The 21709-nt window shown below is 45.3% G+C and overlaps 4 pseudogenes; 2 read left to right on the top strand and 2 right to left on the bottom strand.

Annotated features, from left to right (window-relative positions):
- Positions 1-7577: 7577 nt before the first annotated feature.
- Positions 7578-7695, bottom strand: LOC134984931 (5S ribosomal RNA; annotated as a pseudogene).
- A 149-nt stretch (positions 7696-7844) lies between these two features.
- LOC134984929 (5S ribosomal RNA) lies at positions 7845-7962 on the bottom strand (annotated as a pseudogene).
- Positions 7963-12474: 4512 nt separating this feature from the next.
- LOC134984928 (5S ribosomal RNA) lies at positions 12475-12592 on the top strand (annotated as a pseudogene).
- A 149-nt stretch (positions 12593-12741) lies between these two features.
- LOC134984933 (5S ribosomal RNA) lies at positions 12742-12859 on the top strand (annotated as a pseudogene).
- Positions 12860-21709: the final 8850 nt, after the last annotated feature.

Raw genomic sequence — 21709 nt, 5'->3', positions numbered from 1 at the left:
CAGAGGTAGTGGCTTTGTGCTAGTTCCACATGTGTCCTCTGTGCAGGGAGCCACCATGTTGGAGACCAATCCAAGTCAATAGGTATCCCAGTTCACTTCCTGACAATCCAGTACAGGCTTCCCTTATAAAAAGGGGTTAATGCTTAGCTATGTTGCCAGTACTTCAAGTTACTTGCTGCTGTAAGGTGCCCTGCGCTCTGCACTCCCAGGTTAACCCCTGGTATCCTGGTTCTGTTGTGTCCGCCTGGTGGTCAGTTCTGTTATTGCAGTCCTTTGCTCCACCTGCTCTTGTGGTTTAACCACTGGGCCCTCTATCTGGTAGAGGGTATCCATTTGCTGATGGTGCTCACAGCGATCCTCTCTTCAGCATTGTTTACAAATCACAAGTCATCTCTTCATTCAGTATTATTCAGCATCATTTACAAATCACAAGTCACTTCTTCATTCAGTATTCTTCAGTATCGTTTACAAGTCATGAACCTTTCGTCTTTCAGAATTCACTCAGACTTTCTCCTAGTCGTTGTGTATAATTGAGGTCTCATTAAAACTGAATTCCTCTTTCTTCAGTGTATCGTTCACGGTCATTGTCCTCATTGCCTACCCCTCTACATCTTCGGGCCTAAGTGTTCAATCCATGAGTAAGAACTACATTCAGCCACCTCGTTTCCTTCCTTTGCTGATAGCTGCCCCCTTAGTCAGTTATCAGTCGTCAGATCCCCAACTCAAGCCAAGCGTGACATGGAAGAAGAGGAATTCCTGGTTTCTCTGGATATTAAGGATGCGTATCATCACATCCCAATATGGCTGCCTCTTCAGGCTTACCTCATGTTTGCACTGCAGCACAGTCACTACCAGGTCCAGGCCTTGCCTTTTGGTCTATCAACAGCACTGAGGTTGTTATCATGGGTGATGACAAAGATGTAGCTACAACTCCAAAAGCAGGAAGTGAACATTGTTCCATACTTGGACGATCTCCTCATAATGGCTATATTCAGAGCACAATTGTTGGAAAAGATCAGCCTTCAAACACGACTACTCACGGTTCACGGGTGGATTCTCAATCTGCAGAAATTCCACCTAGAACCTATGCAGAGGCTTCAGTTCCTGGTAATGATATTGGACACGGTATCTCAGAAGGTGTTCCTTCCTATGGACAAGGCAAAGATAATTCAGACGATGGTATGTTCCATTTTGAAGCTGAACAAAATCTCGGTACATCTTTGCATAAGCTTACCGGGAAAGATGATGGCCTCCTATGACGCAATTCGGTACGGAAGATTCCATGCATGACCATTCCAGCTGGATCTGCTGGACAAATGGTCTGGGTCACATCTGCACATGCGCCAGATGATATGCCATTCACCAAACGCCAGTATTTCCCTCTTATGGTGGTTGCTGATCTCCCTCCTGGAGGGTCGACACTTCAGAATTCAGTATTGGATTCTGTTGATAACGGATGCAAGCCTCCATGGTTGGGGTGCAGTGACCCAAAGCATATGGAAGAAATGTGTCTCTTGGTGTGAGGGTCAACAGTATTCTGCTGTAGATTTTCATCTGGGACATTTCTTGCACTTCCTGCAGGCTGTTGTGGATGTGGGCCTATGTTTAGGCTCCATAAAAGTTCAAATCTCAGCCTTGTCTTTTTCTTCCAGGGAACAATTGGCTGTTCTCCCAGTGGTCCAGATGTTCTTGACAGGTGTCCTTTATATTCGACCACCCTTTGTTCCTCCCACAGCGCCATGCGTTCTTAATTTGGTTCTGGCCTTTCTCCAATCGGTTTGATTGAACATTTACACAAGGTGGACATGGAGTATTTGACAGGCTATCATGTTGTTGGCCTTGAAATTAGGGGCCTTATCCTGTAAGAGTCCTTCTCTGGTGTTTCATGAGGATAGAGCGGTGCTTAAAATTCGCTAGACATTCTTGCCTAAGGTGGTGTTAGCATTTCATATCAATTGGCCGATGGTGGTTCTGGTTGTCACTGGCACATCTGTTACACCAATGTCCATGGACGTGGTTCGGGCTTTGGAGATTTATGTCAAGAGGCCAGCTCGTCTCAGAAAATCAGACTCATTTTTTGTTCTCTATGATGCTTCAAAGATTGATTGTCCTGCGTCGAAGTAGTCTATTGTGTGTTGGATCAGGCTTACGATCCAACAGGCTCACTCTTCGGCGGCTTTGCCGCTGCCGAGGTCTGTTCAGGCCCACTCCACACGGTCAGTGGGTTCTTCCTAGGTGGCTGTCCAGGGTGTCTCGGCTTTGCAATTATGCTGGGCAGCTACTTGGTTGGGTTCGAACACGCTGTTAAGTTTTAAAGGTTCAACACCTTGGCTACTGAGGACCTTCAGTTTGGTCAATCAGTTCTGATGGGGTCTCAGCACTCTTCCACCCGGTTTGGAGTTTTGGAACTTCCCCATGGTACTAAGACCATCCCAGTATCCCCTTGGACATTAGAGAAAATAGGATTTTTATACCTACCGGTAAATCCTTTTCTTCTAGTCCATAGGGGATACTGGGCCTCTATGCTTTGATATTTTCTAGCACAAGTTGTTCTTGTGTGTTGTAGTTTGGGTCTGCTTTTGCTGTCCCTATTTTCAAGTTGTGTTTAGTGTAGCTATCCTCTTGTTATGTTGTGTGCTGGTTCGTTCTCTCACAACTTTCTTGTCTCTTTTCCGCCTTTCAAAGTATGTCTGTCTCCTCGGGCACAGTTTTCCTAGACTGAGTCTACAGGAGGAGCATAGAGGGGAGGAGCCAGCACACTCTGAAGAAGTTTTAAAGTGCCAGTGTCACAACTGAGGGCTTGAGCTGACAGGAGGAAGCCTCAGTTGTAGGGGCTGAGGTGAAGCTAAACTTCGGAGGTTTAATCAGACCCCTGGACATACGAGTAAGATGTAGAAAGGTTGCCCGAAGGTGTGACCACGACAACCAGGATTAAAAGTCAATAAAAGTTTATTAACAGAACTCCATGTATTCACAGCAGTGATAAATTAATGAAGATATACAGCAGATAAAACAGTTCCTGGATAACTATGGGTTTGGTAATGGCCACAGGGTACTGGTAGCAGTAGGTACAGTTCTTAATGTCCCAGAGATGGAATGTCCTTACCAGACCCGATGAGCAATTAGTCAGACTTCAGCGGAGCTATGGATTGGAGGTCAGGATCATGTGACTGAAACTAAGATGGGTGCGCCCATACCGGCCAGTGGAGGGAAACCTTGTTTGTAACACCACATGGAGATTCCTCTGTAATGGCGGCGGTGAACACAGAGAACGCCGACTTGCGTCTCAAACCTCCAGCATGGATGGCCGCGGCCGCAGTAGGTGAAGAGTGCCACATACCCTGTAGTGCGTTGAGAATAGGAGACGATGCCCGAGGCCCCGCCGGCAGGTGACGCCATGCCAGTTGCCCGGGCATTGGAAGGACAATATCCATGGATCAGCAGGATGAGACATGACATATAAATGCTAGCAACATAGCTGGAAACCGGGCCTAGGACACTGAGCCAGCCTTAGCAGACACCTGAAAGGTAAATAATGGCGTCCAGATACCCGGATCGTGACAGCCAGGCTCCAATGGACCCCATCTATACCCCATGGTACTAAGACCATCCCAATATCCCCTACGGACTAAAAGAAAAGGCTATACCGATAGGTATTAAAATCCTATTTTTTCAGAATAGCAGGGCCATCCTCGGTTGAAGGTATCACTGCGATGGCGCAGTTTCGCATTACAATAACCTTAGTAGGAAATACCAATTTGTATTGTACATTTCCTTGGGTGGAATAGATGCCTTTTGGCCAGCGTCACAGGAGAAATATCTGCAGATTATCCAGTCACTCAGCTGTGGATGAGGAAGGCAAAGCAGCCTGTAAAATGTGTTCTTTAATATGAAAAAAGTGGACCCTGAGCAGAGTGTCCCTCGGTGCTTGGATTGGGGCCTGTTTGGACTTTGGGAGTCTATGGATCCTATCAATAAGAAGGTCAGCGGCAGAAGCCTTCGGTGAAAGTTTCTGAAAAGAGAACCGTGGCATAATCATAAAGCTCAGCATTTGTAGCAGAATCCGGATCGCCCATTATTCTGATATTATTTCTCCAAGACCTGTCTTCTAAATCAATGACTTTATCACGAATAGAGGCCATGGGGTAAATTTACTAAGATGGGAGTTCTATTTAAGATGGAATGTTGCCCATAGCAACCAATCAGCTTTTACTTCTCATTAATCTAGCACCTTCTAGAAGATAATACCTGAAACCCTGATTGGTTGCTATGGGCAATATCCCATCTTAAATAGAACTCCCATCTTAGTAAATTTAGCCCCATGTCTTCCTGAAGCGTGTAATGTGCTGAAATCAGATCTTTGTGAGACGCAACAATCTCTTTCATCTTAGTCTGTACGAGTGCCCATTTCCCTGATACTAGACCTCAAAAACTTGAATATTAGAGTTAAGTTCTGAGATTATTTCAGTCCTTAAATGCAGATAACATAATGTATAGAGCACAGGTTCTCAAACTCGGTCCTCAGCACCCCACACGGTGAATGTTTTGCAGATCTCCTCACAGAATCACAAGTGAAATAATTAGCTCCACCTGCGAACCTTTAAAAATGTGTCAGTGAGTAATTAATACACCTGTGCACCTGCTGGGTTACCTGCAAAACATGCACTGTGTGGGGTCCTGAGGACCGAGTTTGAGAACCACTGGTATAGAGCGTAGAGTAACAGGACCATCTAGGATGTCTTAAGATGTCTTCAGCCATTACAGCTGGGCTGTGCATCTGACAAGTAGAAGCAGATGATGTTGTAGTGGTCTCAGAAGGACCACCTGAATTCGAAGTACCAAAGAGATGGACAGGTGGGGCCGATTTGGTACCTTTTAACCTTTTTTGGAGGCATGATAAGCCGGCTACAAAGAGACTGACCTCTCAGAGATAGGAAAATACAAATGATCTATAAATAAAAGGAGCAGTAGTACACTGTCAGGAGGTTACATCAAGATGACTCCGTTCAAAATGATATTCTTAGTCGGGGTGACGGGGGTATTCGAGCCAAAATTTCAAGTAAACATGATGTAATGCAACTCAAATAACACAGTAATGACCGAGAAATTCCACTAGAGGTCAGCGTGATACAGACGTGAAGTGCTCAGCACAGAGAGACACAAATGGCAAAATATATTCAGTGGATAAATCCACAAAATAATATACTGTGAGGTTGTGATCAGAGTGTAATGCGCTGTACTCAGACGATACTTGTTACTGGGCTCTGCGTGTAGACTGAGAGGAAGTAGATTATAGTGGTACCATATAAATAGAAGGTAGTTTCACCTCCAGGCAAATGCTTCAGTTTAGTGTAGTGACCCCGGTCCAGCCGCCAGGACACTTATTTATATTAAACCTTATTGAAGGCAGAAGACAGAGCATGTGATGGCCGGGCACCAGGATCCAAAATGGCAGCCACCTTACTTCCCAATTTCACCACTTGGCTCCGGTGACTGAGGGCAGCCCGTTCTGTCCCCAGCAGTATTGGGAGCTGCGCACCCGTGTTATCTGGAGAGCAAGTACTCCCGCCTGAGCCAAAAGCGCCTTCAAGTCAGGTGTCTGGAGCATGCTGTTAGGGTCTCCTGCCCTGTGCTGCCACTTCGTCATGGCAACCGGGAGACAAGTGCTAGCGGAGTAACCTGAGCGCAGCTGATACTCCGGTTCGGGTCTTTTGCTGTGCAGTGGTTATAGGCTCTATGCATGGCAGGGGATCCGGTGCTGGTTTTTGTGCTCACAGTCTGTGAGGTCTGAGTGGGGCGTGGACAGCACCTGCTTTATAAACCCTCTTCTCAGGGTAAGCAGATGCTGCTGAATCTTTGTTGGTTAGTTAGTTCCTGAAAGTTAGCCAGTACTGTGTAACTTTGTATTTGCTTGTTGCTTACTGCAAATAGGCCTGGGGATTTTGTACTACACTCTGCCAATCCAGACCTAGCAGTAAGACTGGAGTCAGTCGTTTAGCTTGCTGGGGTTCTGTTACTACTCTGTGAACTTAGCAAGTTTGCGGCTGTATTCTCAGACTTGCCTGCCTAAATCCATTCTCACTGTGCAAGGAGTTCAGGTGTCAGTTTAGTGGCAGTAAGCTGAACCTGTGCACTGCAAGTGAGAATTAGGATTGTGGAGACTCTCCTTGTGTCTATCATTCCATCTCTGACCAAGGAGTTTACTGCCACACCCGTTGGTAACCCTTTAGGGTTTTGCTGTTGCCCTTAGCAACATCATTTTGGGTTCTCTACGTATTGAAACACAACATCTTGCTTTTCCCATCTGAGCATTACTAATACTAGGGAGACACCCAGTTCCTTAGCCTCTGGGCTTCTCTGTTCACTTTGTGTGTATTTTGTTACCCTATCACCTTCTGTGTACTTAATGTCATATTCCCCAGTCTGTCTGTGAGTTCATTTGTTTTGCATACCTATCCGTTCAGACACCAGTACATTTCTGCAGGCACTGGTGTGCATAACAGTTCAAACACCAGTACATTCCTGCAGGCACTGGAGTGCATAACAGTTCTGACACCAGTACATTCCTGCAGGCACTGGTGTGCATAACATATTCAGCAGCCTAATACTCCTGTTGAAATATTGTGGGAATATGGAGCATACCCCTCAAAATACGTTGCAACAGGTGGTCGATCAGGTGCAGGTCCTGACTCGACAATTTAATGATTTGTCCATTAAAATGCACACCTCCCAGGCCGCTGGCGGAGCTCCCGCAGCAGCAGCACCTTCAGGGGTTAAGGAGCCGAAAGTAAATCTCCCGGATCGTTTTTCTGGAGATCGCTCGCAGTTCTTTTGTTTCAAGGAGAGCTGCAAGCTATACTTCCGGCTTAGGCCTCAGTCTTCTGGGTCAGAGATTCAGCGGGTGGGCATAGTGATCTCCTTGCTACAAGGAGACCCACAGGTCTGGGCATATGGGTTGCAGCCTGACTGTCCGTCGCTTAAAAGTGTTGATGCTTTTTTTACGGCACTGGGCATGTTGTATGATGACAATAAATTCAATATGGAACCGCACTAGTCTTAAACAATTTAAACTAAATATAGAGATAACATAAACATAGAGAAACCAATGTCTGTGCAGTTAGCAAAAAGTTTTAAACTGCTATTGATTGGCGGTGCTCCCAGGAATTTTGTAGATTGGACTACAATTAAAAAGAAGAGAAAAAGACAAAAAACCCTTGTTTGGGAGCACTCGTTTGTAATGATTTGTATAAATGAAATGAATGGTATGTGTGATAAAACTTAACCTTTAATTGTTTCTTAAATAAAAAGAGATTAATGTGGAATGATTATGAGACTCGTGTCTGATGTTTGCAAAGAAACTTGTTTGACCTTTTTAGCAAATGAGGTACAAGTTATTGAGAAAAGGTGAAAATATCAGAGCCAATGTGTTTGGTAAATATCCTTATGTTCTGATGAAGTAAATATATCCAGAACAATCACTGTGCATGCCTTGAAAAGAAGGTATCAATAGAAACATAGTATGGTAGCAAGACTGAATTTTTTAAAGATAGATGGGAGGATGGAATTATAGAGAAAGGGGCCCACTGCACCTGGTATTCTCAGGAGGTTTCCCATCCTGATACTGACCAGGCCATACCTGCTTAGCTTCCGAGATCGGACAAGATCGGGCGCATTCAGGGTAGTATGGCCGTGGGCCTATTGTGAGAGATGTGGGCGAAGAAAATTGAAAGGGAAAAAGTTCACTCCTAATGTCCGTACTGTGCATAAGACAACCATGTGTAGTCCGGGAGTGTTTTTCCAAAAGCAGGAAATAGGGAATAGAAAGCGTTGGAGAATTAAAAAAGGGCCCACCGCACCTGGTATTCTCAGGAGGTTCTCCTTCCTAGTACTGACCAGGCCATGCCTGCTTAGCTTCCGAGATTGGACAAGATCGGGCGTATTCAGGGTAGTATGGCCGTGGGCCAGTATGGAGAAAATATATGGAAGAGAAGAGTACACCGCTTAATGTACTTAACACTCAACCAGGGCCACTGATGGTCTCAAATGGTAACTCCGGACAAGGTGTGTCAAGATGGTTCTGAGTGTCTGGAATAGGTAAAAATGTGGGGTGGTAGGTAAAGTATGGTAGATAGTGAAGCTGATGTGAATTATTCTATGATTAGAGCCAGAAATGCTAATAAGGAGCTCAATGCTATTTCACAACTGGTACTCTTCACCTAATATTCAGAGTGGGAGCAGTTGATACCAAGTGTCAATTATTCATTAATGAATACCAGGGAAAGCAAAAATTATAAAATAAATGCTACCATAGATACATATATATATGCTGAAATCATGAATTGCTACCTTAAATACATACATAGGTTGAAATAGCAACAGATAAAAATATGTATATGTTTACCATGAATACACTTGTGTGTATAAATTACGGTTAAATATCTGTAGCTAATGGAACAACCTTGAGGGCATGGGCGGGTATTTAGAACATAATTGTACAGATTGTTATATGCAAATAGAACATTGTTCAGAAATCACTGTTCAAAGCAGAGAGTGTAGTGATAGATTTAGTATCTATTGTCACTACTATTGTATTTCTGGACAAAATAGCAGTAAGCAGATGGTATTAAGTAGTGGACTTAAATGGCATTGAGCATTAATGATCCCTGCTGCATATTTAAACCCTGGCGATCTAGTGTCAATTAAGCCAGTATACAGTAGGTATTTAAGCAGCGGACTTAAACGTCAAATATTGATTCCTGCTGTGCATTTAAACCATGGTGATCTAGTGTCAGTTTACCGCAGCCGCAAGGTGTGCGGCGAGTGTTGTCCAGGTCCCCTCTGTTAGCGATCCCGCTGCAGTGATGACCGCGGCCGCCCGCTTCCGGAATGGGCGTGGCCGCGATGACGTCGCTGCGGACGTTCTCTCCTCGACGTACGTTTCACCTCTTAGGGCTTGGTCACGAGAGCCTCTCACTCTCGCTCTCTTGTGGCCAGTACTTAAGGGTTAGAATGACCAATGAGTTTGTAACTTAGAATTGACTGACTGCTTGTTGGACCTATCAGGTCCCGAGTGGGATACCCTGTGGAATCCATTTTGGAAAAGGGAAAAGGGGAAGGGAAAGGGAACGGGATGAGGAATAAACTAAAGTAATGAGAGTGTGAATGAAAGACTGTGTGAATTCTGGAATGAAAAATTGAATATTGAAAGAATTGAAAAAGGGGATGAAGTGAATTTGAATACATGTAGTAATGATGGTATTGGAAATGATGATGATGTTGAGAATATAATGAAAGTAAAAGGGTGAATAAATGAAGTTGAAAATTGATGGAGAAATGACTATGAATTGATTTGAGTGCTGTGTATGATTGAGAGGGTGAAAAAATGGATTAAGATGGGATTGAAAATTAAATGGAGAGAAATGAATAGGAGTGAGTGAGGGAGTGCTACTCAGACGTGAAAGAGAATTAAGAGAATTGGAAATGGGCTGGTGGTGAAAAGGGTTGTGGCTTGAGTGTGAACATGTGAGTGTATAAATGTGTGAAGAATGTGGGTGCGGAGGGGGGAGGAAAGGGGGGGGGAGGGGTGTGACAAGGGGAAGGAGTGAAGGATGACATGAGGAAAATGGGTGAGAGGATGGGAATATCAGTGTAGGATATGGACTGCAAGGAGAGTGTTATGTGTGAAGGAGTTTGGGTGAAAGTGACAGGGTCATGGGGAGAATGTGGCAGGTGAAATGAAATGTTAGGATTAGATGGGTTGTGTGAATGCTGAGATGGAAAAGAAGGAGAAAGGAAAGGTGAAGAGAGGAACAAGATATGAAAACGGGGGGAGAAGAGAAAGAATGGGGGAGGGGGTTTGGGAAAGGGGGGATGGAAAAGAGGCGAGGGGAGAAAAGAGGGGGGGGTGTTGGATAAGTGATTAAGAAAGCAGAGGGGAATGTTGGAAAAAAGAAAAAGAGGGCAGAGGGAGAAAAAGAAAAGAGAAAAGAAAAAGGAGGATGAAGGGGAAGAAAAGAATGTAGGGAAGAAGAGAGGGGAGAGGAGAGAGAGAGGACAGAAAAAGAAAGGTGAAGACTTGAAGTGATAGTGAGGAGGAGGAGGAGGATGGACAGGAGTGGGATAGGAGGGAAGCAGAATGGATAGGTATTGGAATTATGTGGGTAAAAAGATGCTGTAATTGATGTATTCATTTAGACCTTTGGGAATCAGAGTGTCCAGCTTGAAGATCCATTCGGATTCCTTTTTCTGGAGTGCCATATTGTAATCTCCACCTCTTAGTCCCATTTTTACATGTTCCAAACCTGAGAAATGAAGATCTTCTGTTCGACTGTCGTGGAAACGTAAGAAATGTCTGGCAACTGTGGTGAGCTTCTTGAATTGGGCTAGGTCTGATTTAGCGTTTCTCACCGTACTGATGTGTTCAAGTGCCCTGACTTTGAACATACGAGATGTCATGCCCACATATCTTAAATTACAGGTACAAGAGATGCAGTAGATCACATTCTCTGTCCTGCAGTTGAAGAAATCATGCACTGTAATCTGTTGGTTGAATCTATCCATGATCGTTGTAAGGTTAGAGATATGTGGGCATAATTTGCATTTACAGCAAGGGTAACTGCCTTTGAGAGGTCTCGGTTTTGAGTGCTGTGAGAAATAACTTCGTACCAATTTATCTTTTAAATTTGGTGCCCTCCTCCAACTCATATTGATATTCTGACCAATATGGTCCGAGATGTCCTCATCCATTTTCAAGACGTGCCAATGAGTTTGCAAGATTTTTCTTGCATCTTTCCAATTCTTACAGAAGTCACCGATAAAACGTAGGGTGTTCTTGTCTTCCTTAGTTTTTGTAGTAGGGAAGACCAGAGATTCCCGTTCTATTTTTTGCACTTCGGATTTGGCCCTTTTGATAAGTCTGTTGCTGTATCCTCTTTCTTTCAATCTTACAGCCAAATCAATGCTTTTGGTTTGAAAGGTGGAATTTTCAGTACAATTCCTTTTTAATCTAAGGAATTCTCCTTTGGGGATGTTTTTAATGGTTGATGGAAGATGGCTACTAGTTGAATGAAGTAAGCTGTTAGTTGAAGTCTCCTTCCTGAAGATTTCAGTGGCTACTGTGTTGGTCTCATCTCAGTATATCCTGAGATCAAGGAATGGAATAGAAGATTTGCTGCTGGTGTATGTGAATTTCATATTGATCTGATTAGTTTTCAGAGAGAGGATGTATTGATCCAGTTTGTCTTTCAATATTCAATTTTTCATTCCAGAATTCACACAGTCTTTCATTCACACTCTCATTACTTTAGTTTATTCCTCATCCCGTTCCCTTTTCCCTTTTCCAAAATGGATTCCACAGGGTATCCCACTCGGGACCTGATAGGTCCAACAAGCAGTCAGTCAATTCTAAGTTACAAACTCATTGGTCATTCTAACCCTTAAGTACTGGCCACAAGAGAGCGAGAGTGAGAGGCTCTCGTGACCAAGCCCTAACAGGTGAAACGTACGTCGAGGAGAGAACGTCCGCAGCGACGTCATCGCGGCCGCGCCCATTCTGGAAGCGGGCGGCCGCGGTCATCACTGCAGCGGGATCGCTAACAGAGGGGACCTGGACAACACTCGCCGCACACCTTGCGGCTGCGGTAAACTGACACTAGATCACCATGGTTTAAATGCACAGCAGGAATCAATATTTGACGTTTAAGTCCGCTGCTTAAATACCTACTGTATACTGGCTTAATTGACACTAGATCGCCAGGGTTTAAATATGCAGCAGGGATCATTAATGCTCAATGCCATTTAAGTCCACTACTTAATACCATCTGCTTACTGCTATTTTGTCCAGAAATACAATAGTAGTGACAATAGATACTAAATCTATCACTACACTCTCTGCTTTGAACAGTGATTTCTGAACAATGTTCTATTTGCATATAACAATCTGTACAATTATGTTCTAAATACCCGCCCATGCCCTCAAGGTTGTTCCATTAGCTACAGATATTTAACCGTAATTTATACACACAAGTGTATTCATGGTAAACATATACATATTTTTATCTGTTGCTATTTCAACCTATGTATGTATTTAAGGTAGCAATTCATGATTTCAGCATATATATATGTATCTATGGTAGCATTTATTTTATAATTTTTGCTTTCCCTGGTATTCATTAATGAATAATTGACACTTGGTATCAACTGCTCCCACTCTGAATATTAGGTGAAGAGTACCAGTTGTGAAATAGCATTGAGCTCCTTATTAGCATTTCTGGCTCTAATCATAGAATAATTCACATCTGCTTCACTATCTACCATACTTTACCTACCACCCCACATTTTTACCTATTCCAGACACTCAGAACCATCTTGACACACCTTGTCCGGAGTTACCATTTGAGACCATCAGTGGCCCTGGTTGAGTGTTAAGTACATTAAGCGGTGTACTCTTCTCTTCCATATATTTTCTCCATACTGGCCCACGGCCATACTACCCTGAATACGCCCGATCTTGTCCAATCTCGGAAGCTAAGCAGGCATGGCCTGGTCAGTACTAGGAAGGAGAACCTCCTGAGAATACCAGGTGCGGTGGGCCCTTTTTTAATTCTCCAACGCTTTCTATTCCCTATTTCCTGCTTTTGGAAAAACACTCCCGGACTACACATGGTTGTCTTATGCACAGTACGGACATTAGGAGTGAACTTTTTCCCTTTCAATTTTCTTCCCCCACATCTCTCACAATAGGCCCACGGCCATACTACCCTGAATGCGCCCGATCTTGTCCGATCTCGGAAGCTAAGCAGGTATGGCCTGGTCAGTATCAGGATGGGAAACCTCCTGAGAATACCAGGTGCAGTGTGCCCCTTTCTCTATAATTCCATCCTCCCATCTATCTTTAAAAAATTCAGTCTTGCTACCATACTATGGGGTAAATTTACTAAGCTCCCGATTTTGACCGAGATGCCGTTTTTTCATCAAAGTGTCATCTCGGTAATTTACTAAGCAATAATCACGGCAGTGATGAGGGCATTCGTAATATTTTGAAGTCCTAGGAAAAAATCACGAATGAATACACCATCGGTCAAAACGCGGCTGTTTAAGTATGAATCTCGGTCATTTACTAAGAAGTGCAAAGCAAAAAAAAAAAAAAACACTGCTGTGAAAAATTACAACTCGTAAAAAAGTGCTAAAAAAAACCAGACCTTTATTTTTTATTCGTGATAAGATAGGCATGCACGGATCCATGAGATCCGTGCATGTATATCAGTGGGAAGGGGTGGGAAAGTGCTTATTTTTTTAAAAAAAATTGCGTGGGGTCCCCCCTCCTAAGCATAACCAGCCTCGGGCTCTTTGAGCCGATCCTGGTTGCAGAAATATGGGGAAAAAATTGACAGGGGTTCCCCCATATTTAAGCAACCAGCATCGGGCTCTGCGCCTGGTCCTGGTTCCAAAAATACGGGGGGCAAAAAGAGTAGGGGTCCCCCGTATTTTTAAAACCAGCACCAGGCTCCACTAGCTGGACAGATAATGCCACAGCCGGGGGTCACTTTTATATAGTGCCCTGCGGCCGTGGCATCAAAAATCCAACTAGTCACCCCTGGCCGGGGTACCCTGGGGGAGTGGGGACCCCTTCAATCAAGGGGTCCCCCCCCCAGCCACCCAAGGGCCAGGGGTGAAGCCCGAGGCTGTCCCCCCCCCATCCAATGGGCTGCGGATGGGGGGGCTGATAGCCTTTGTTGTCTAAGAAAAGATATTGTTTTTAGTAGCAGTACTACAAGTCCCAGCAAGCCTCCCCCGCATGCTGGTACTTGGAGAACCACAAGTACCAGCATGCGGCGGAAAAACGGGCCCGCTGGTACCTGTAGTACTACTACTAAAAAAATACCCAAAAAAACACAAGACACACACACCGTGAAAGTATAATTTTATTACATACATACACACATACATACATACTTACCTTATGTTCCCACGCAGGTCGGTCCTCTTCTCCAGTAGAATCCAAGGGGTACCTGTTGAAGAAATTATACTCACGAGATCCAGGGGCCCAGGGTCCTCGGAGAAATCCTTTGTAATCCACGTACTTGAAAAAAAAAAAAACGCTTACCCGAGCCACGCACTAAAAGGGGACCCATGTTTTCACATGGATCCCCTTTTCCCGACTGCCAGAAAACCCACTCTGACTTCTGTCTAAGTGGGTTTCCTCAGCCAATCAGGGAGCCCCTGTCATTTTTCCCCCCATATTTTTGCAACCAGGATCGGCTCAAAGAGCCCGAGGCTGGTTATGCTTAGGAGGGGGGACCCCACGCAATTTTTTTTAAAGATTTTACAGTGTTTAATAATAAAAAAAAAAAAAAATGAACCCCAGCACGGATCACACAGATCCGGCCGAGATTAATTGTAAAAAAAGTCGGCAGTGTTTTGCTAATCACTGCCGTAAAAAACAATAAAAAAACACGAATGACATCGACATCGGAACAAAAGAAAAACCCGAATACGACAGCTTAGTAAATTAGTCGTAATAAATTCAAAAAGTTGCAGTTTTACACTTTCGATGTCATTCGTGATTGAACTTTGACCTGAATCTGGAAAATACGAATCTTAGTAAATTTCCCACTATGTTTCTATTGATACCTTCTTTTCAAGGCATGCACAGTGATTGTTCTGGATATATTTACTTCATCAGAACACAAGGATATTTACCAAACATATTGGCTCTGATATTTTCACCTTTTCTCAATAACTTGTACCTCATTTGCTAAAAAGGTCAAACAAGTTTCTTTGCAAACATCAGACACGAGTCTCATAATCATTCCACATTAATCTCTTTTTATTTAAGAAACAATTAAAGGTTAAGTTTTATCACACATACAATTCATTTCATTTATACAAATCATTACAAACGAGTGCTCCCAAACAAGGGTTTTTTGTCTTTTTCTCTTCTTTTTAAATGTTGTATGATGACCCTGACAAGACGGCCTCAGCCGAGGCTCAGATTTCGATCCTTAAGCAAGGGCGAAGGCCAGTTGAGGTTTACTGTACGGAGTTTCGGAGGTTGGCCCATGATACCCAGTGGAATGACCCAGCCCTGAGACACCAGTACCGAAGAGGTCTTTCTAACCAGATAAAGGACCAACTGGTACAATATCCCTTGCCTGATAGCTTGGATCAGCTCATGCAGTTATCCATCCGGGTGGATAGACGGCTGAGAGAGCGTAGACTTGAAAGGGAGACTGAGGTTTCCTTCTTTCCCAAGGGAACCTCAGACTCTGAGGAATTTTCCGAGGAGCCTATGCAGATTGGGGCTACCCGCCTCTCCTCGCGTGAGAAGACGCAGAGGAGACAGCAGGGGTTGTGTTTGTACTGTGGGAATAAAGGTCATGTGGTAGTATCATGCCCAGAAAAGCCGGAAAACTTCAGGGCCTGAGGGTGATGGAAAATATCCTGTCAGGCCAGAAGTCAGAATTTCCCAAGAAGACTTTTATCATTCCGGTGACCTTGAAGATCCTCGGTCAAACTGTCAAGACTGAGGGCTTTGTGGACAGTGGGGCCGACGGGGTTTTTATGGACCGCCAATTCGCCCTGAAACACTCTGTTCCCTTAGTACCCTTGGCATCGGAAATTGAGATTTGTGGGTTAAACGGGGAACCATTATCCCAAGGTAAAATTACCTCTTGCACTAGCCAGATTTCTTTGTTTATTGGAGCCACACACTCTGAAAAATTGTCCTTTTATGTGACTGTCTGTACTTTTGCCCCATTGGTGTTGGGGTTACCCTGGTTAAGGGCCCACAATCCTCAATTTGACTGGGTCTCTGGGGAGATTCTTAGTTGGGGTACTGATTGTTTCAGGAGTTGCTTGAGCCTTCCAGTCAGGCTCTCGCAGCTAAGTTTGCCAAGGATTGCCAGGGTGTTATGCAGATTTTGCGGACGTGTTCTCCAAAAAAGTTGCAGAGGTACTACCTCCCCATCGCCCCTATGACTGTGCCATTGATTTGTTGCCAAATGCTATGCTTCCCAAGAGCAGGTTGTACTCCCTGTCACGTCCTGAGACTCAGGCTATGGCAGAGTACATTCAGGAGAACTTGGCTAAGGGATTTATCAGACCTTCACAGTCTCCAGTTGGGTCGGGGTTCTTCTTCGTGGGTAAAAAGGACGGTTCGTTGCGACCCTGCATCGACTTCAGGGAATTGAACCGTATCACGATTAAAAACTCATACCCACTGCCTCTCATTTCGGTCTTGTTTGACCAGCTTCGTACTGCCACCATTTTTTCTAAGATTGACCTACGCGGTGCGTACAATCTAATCCGAATAAGAGAGGGGGATGAATGGATGACTGCCTTTAATACCCACTCAGGGCATTATGAATATTTGGTGATGCCTTTTGGGCTCTGTAATGCCCCGGCAGTCTTCCAGGATTTCATGAATGATGTGCTCAGGGAATATTTGGATAGATTCTTAGTTGTATACTTAGATGACATCCTAATCTTCTCCCATTCCCTGGAGGAACATCGGAAGCATGTACGCTTAGTCCTCCAGAAACTCAGAGACCACCAGCTTGGGGCGAAGCTTGAGAAGTGCGAATTTGAAGTTCAGCAAATCGCATGTCTAGGATATATTATCTCCCCAGAAGGTTTCCAAATGGAGGGTTCCAAGGTACAGGCAGTCCGGGATTGGGTGCAGCCCACTAGTTTGAAGGCGCTTCAGCGTTTCCTGGGCTTTGCGAATTTTTATAGACGATTTATCGCTGTATTTTCGTCTATAGTGGCGCCCTTGGTGGCACTCACTAAGAAAGGGGCGGATGTTGCTCACTGGTCTTGTGAGGCTAAAGCGGCTTTTGCCCGTCTCAAAAGGGCATTTGTATCGGCCAAGGTGCTGCGACACTCAGATCCAGAGCGTCCTTTTGTGGTGGAGGTGGATGCCTCTGAGATGGGTATTGGGGCAGTGCTTTCTCAGATGGGAGTGTCTGATAATCGCCTTCATCCCTGTGCTTACTTTTCCCGTAAATTTTCGCCTGCCGAGATGAATTATGACGTGGGTAACCGGGAATTGTTGGCTATTAAGGATGCACTCGAGGAGTGGAGACACTGGCTTGAGGGGGCTAAGTTTGTGGTCTCAATTCTCACCGACCATAAGAATCTGGCATATTTAGAGTCAGCGAAGCGTCTCAATGCCAGGCAGGCACGATGGGCTTTGTTTTTTGCTCGCTTTAATTTTTTGATAACATATCGCCCTGGGTCAAAAAACATCAAGGCTGATGCGCTCTCGCAGAGTTTTGCTCCAATCCAGGAGACCACCGAGGAGCCATTGCCCATTGTGTCCCCATCATGTATTAAAGTGGGCATTACCCAGGACCTCTTATCATTAGTCCTTAGAGCACAGGAGCAGGCTCCTCCAGACCTTCCGGTAGGTCTTTTGTTTGTGCCTCCTAGGTTAAGACAGCGTGTGTTCCTGGAATTCCATGCCAAGAAGTCGGCAGGTCACCCGGGTATTGCCAGAACTCGGGAGTTGCTATCTAGGGCGGTGTGGTGGCCCTCGGTGGCTAAGGATGTGGATCAGTGGGTTCGGGCATGTGACATCTGTGCCCGAAATAAGACTCCTAGAGGGGTTCCTGTTGGCCCATTACATCCACTCTCTATCCCATCTAAGCCATGGACCCACATTTCAATGGATTTTGTGGTGGACTTGCCCAAATCCTTGGGGATGACAGCCATCTGGGTTGTCGTTGACAGGTTTTCGAAGATGGCGCACTTCGTTCCACTGGTTGGGCTGCCATCGGCCAGACGCCTGTCTGAATTATTTATGCTGCATGTTGTGCGTCTCCACGGGTTGCCACTTGATGTGGTCTCTGACCGCGGATCCCAGTTTGTGGCCAAATTCTGGAGGGCATTTTGTTCCGATCTCCAGATTTCTGTCAGCTTGTCGTCAGGCTACCATCCGCAGTCTAATGGGCAGACTGAAAGGGTGAACCAGTCCTTGGAGCAGTTCCTCAGGTGTTATGTCTCCAAGTGTCAGACTGACTGGGTTGCTCATCTGTCCATGGCGGAGTTTGCCTATAACAACGCGGCTCACTCTGCTACAGGGATCTCTCCCTTCCTTTGTGTGTATGGGCATCATCCTAAGGCCAATTCTTTTGACCCCCTGGACTCCACGCCTGGTGGTTCCTCTGTGGTTTCGGTCCTTAGAGGTATTTGGCGGAAAGTGAAGAAAGCCCTTGTGTCTGTGTCATTAGTGACCAAAAGGGTTTTTGATAAGCGGAAAAGACCCTGCAGCTTCAAATTAGGAGACTTCGTCTGGTTGTCTACCAAGAATTTGAAGTTGAGACAGCCAACTCATAAGTTAGGCCCCCGGTTCATCGGCCCTTATAAGATCACCAGGGTTATCAATCCGGTGGCATTTCAGTTAGATCTGCCCCGTTCTTTGGGTATCAATAAAACATTTCATTGTTCCCTTTTAAAACGGGCGATTAGTAATCCTTCTTCCAGTGGAAGACCTTCCCCTCTTCTGATACGTGGCCAGAGGGAGTTTGTTGTTGAAAGGATTCTTGACTCCAAGATGGTTCGGGGTCGGCTGTCATTTTTGGTGCACTAGAAGGGGTATGGCCCGGAGGAGCGGTCGTGGGTGCGCAGTTGTGATCTACATGCCCCCAGACTGATACGCTCTTTCTTCTCGCAGTTCCCCGATAAACCCGTGGTAGGGGTTCTTTGACCCCTCGTCAGAGGGGGGGTACTGTTAGGGTCTCCTGCCCTGTGCTGCCACGTCGTCATGGCAACCGGGAGACAAGTGCTAGCGGAGTAACCTGAGCGCAGCTGATACTCCGGTTCGGGTCTTTTGCTGTGCAGTGGTTACAGGCTCTGTGCACGGCAGGGGATCCGGTGCTGGTTTTTGTGCTCACAGTCTGTGAGGTCTGAGTGGGGCGTGGACAGCACCTGCTTTATAAGGCCTCTTCTCAGGTTAAGCAGATGCTGTTGAATCTTTGTTGGTTAGTCAGTTCCTGAAAGTTAGCCAGTACTGTGTAGCTTTGTATTTGTTGTTGCTTACTGCAAATAGGCCTGGGGATTTGGTACTACACTCTGCCAATCCAGACCTAGCAGTAAGACTGGAGTCAGTCGTTTAGCTTGCTGGGGTTCTTTTGCTACTCTGTGAACTTAGCAAGTTTGCGGCTGTATTCTAAGACTTGCCTGCCTAAATCCTGTCTCACTGTGCAAGGTGTCAGGTGTCAGTTTAGTGGCAGTAAGCTGAACCTGTGCACTGCAAGTGAGAATTAGGATTGTGGAGACTCTCCTTGTGTCTATCATTCCATCTCTGACCAAGGAGTTTACTGCCACACCCGTTGGTAACCCTTTAGGGTTTTGCTGTTGCCCTTAGCAACAGCATTTTGGGTTCTCTACGTATTAAAACACAACATCTTGCTTTTCCCATCTGAGCATTACTAATACTAGGGAGACACCAAGTTCCTTAGCCTCTGGGCTTCTCTGTTCACTTTGTGTGTATTTTGTTACCCTATCACCTTCTGTGTACGTAATGTCATATTCCCCAGTCTGTCTGTGAGTTCATTTGTTTTGCATACCTATCCGTTCAGAAACCAGTACATTCCTGCAGGCACTGGTGTGCATAACAGTTCAAACACCAGTACATTCCTGCAGGCACTGGAGTGCATAACAGTTCTGACACCAGTACATTCCTGCAGGCACTGGTGTGCATAACACGTGCAGGAAAGACTGGGCGCACATAGCCCCAGAATACAGCCCGTGGCTTCAGCTGCGTCACTAGGCTGCTGCAGTGAACGGTGCCCGGAGTGAGTGGATCGAGAGGCTTTAGGGCAGTAGGAGTGGGGGACTTAATAGATTGGGTCTTGGGCCCAGCGGCGGCTGAGAGCTATCAGGTAGGGTAGATAAGAAGCCACTTATTGAGGAGATCTCCAGAAACCACGTCTGGATGGACCACGCCCCTCTTATTTATTATTTTATATACTAACAGGGGTGACAGGTGTGGTACATCTCTGCAAATGCAGATCCAATCTCTTTCTCATCAGACTCAGCTGTCTTCCCTGCACTCTCACTCAGATGTTCACTGCTGCCAGTAGCACACGTATGAGAAGCAGAAGTATGGCGGCAGCAGTATAGATTCTGATATGTAAATCTCTCTATCATACTTACCGTACACACATCATCCTTATTACTATTGACAATATAGAGGTAAAGCACTGATGATGGGGATGTAAAAATAGGATTTTAATTACCTACCGGTAAGCCTGTACATGTGTTACTTACCCTTATATAAGGTATATTGCTACAGCAGAGTAGGTGTGAAACAAGGTACTTTACATGCAATACACTATATGATACCCTGTAATCATCATCATCATCATCTGCTAGGTTATAATCTACTATCTCTTACGTCCTAGAGGATGCTGGGGTCCATTTAGTACCATCGGCTAAAGATGGGTCCTTTGGTAGCCACTGGCACTTTAAGCGTTTAATAGTGTGGGCTGGTTTTCCTCTATGCCCCTCCTACCAGACTCAGTCTAGAAACTGTGCCCAAGGAGATGGACATACTTTGAGAGAAGGAAATACACAGATGGTGAGATTCACACTAGCTCACACATAACAAAAAGGAAAGTCAAACTAACCAACTTCGAACAATTCAGCAACAGCGAAAACAACAATACTGACTCATGTAACACTGCAGTTATACGAAGCACAGGGCGGGCGCCCAGCATCCTCTACGGACTACGAGAAAAGGATTTACCGGTAAGTAATTAAAATCCTATTTTCTCTTATGTCCTAGAGGATGCTGGGGTCCATTTAGTACCATGGGGATGTACCAAAGCTCCCAGTACAGGAGGGAGAGTGCTGAGGTTCCTGCAGAACTGATTGCCCAACTTGAGGTCCTCAGAGGCCAAAGTATAGAGCTTGTAAAACTTAGCAAACGTGTTCGACCCTGACAAAGTAGCTGCTCGGCAAAGGTGAATAGCCGAGACACCCTGGGCAGCTGCCCAGGAAGAACCCACTTTACGGGTAGAGTGGGCCTGAACAGATTTTGGAATTGGCAATCCTGCCATGGAATAAGCATGCTGGATAGTAAGCCTGATCCAGCATGAAATTGGCACCACAATAGGTTGGTTGATATGAAAAGCCGACACAACCTTAGGTAGAAATTGCTGACGCGTTCTGAGCTCAGCTCTGTCCTCGTGGAAAATCAAGTAGGGGCTCTTGTGCGACAGTTCTCCCAATTCTGATACGCGTCTGGCAGAAGCCAAGGCCAACAACGTGACCGCCTTCCAAGTAAGAAACTTTACGTCCACCTCCTGTAAAGGTTTGAAGCAATCCGATTGCAGCAACTGCAGCGCCACTTTAGGATCTCAAGGTGCCATAGGAGGCACAAAGGGTGGTTGGATGTGCAGAACTCTTTTCAAGAAAGTCTGAACCTCAGGGATAGCAGCCAATTGTTTCTGGAAGAAAATAGACAAGGCCGAAATCTGGACCTTGATGGAGGCCAAGCGTAGGCCAACATCCACACCAGCTTGCAGAAAGAAGAGAAAATGTCCCAGTTGAAACTCCACCGTAGGAAACTTCTTGGATTCACACCAAGACACATACTTTTTCCAAATCCGATGGTTATGATTAGATGTTACTCCCTTCTTAGCTTGGATCAGTGTATGAATAACCGTATTTGGAATGCCCTTCCGAGTTAAGATCTGACGTCCAA

This window comes from Pseudophryne corroboree (assembly GCF_028390025.1).
Source record: "Pseudophryne corroboree isolate aPseCor3 chromosome 3 unlocalized genomic scaffold, aPseCor3.hap2 SUPER_3_unloc_97, whole genome shotgun sequence".
NCBI lineage: Eukaryota > Metazoa > Chordata > Amphibia > Anura > Myobatrachidae > Pseudophryne > Pseudophryne corroboree.
This window is presented reverse-complemented; position numbering and strand designations above follow the sequence as displayed.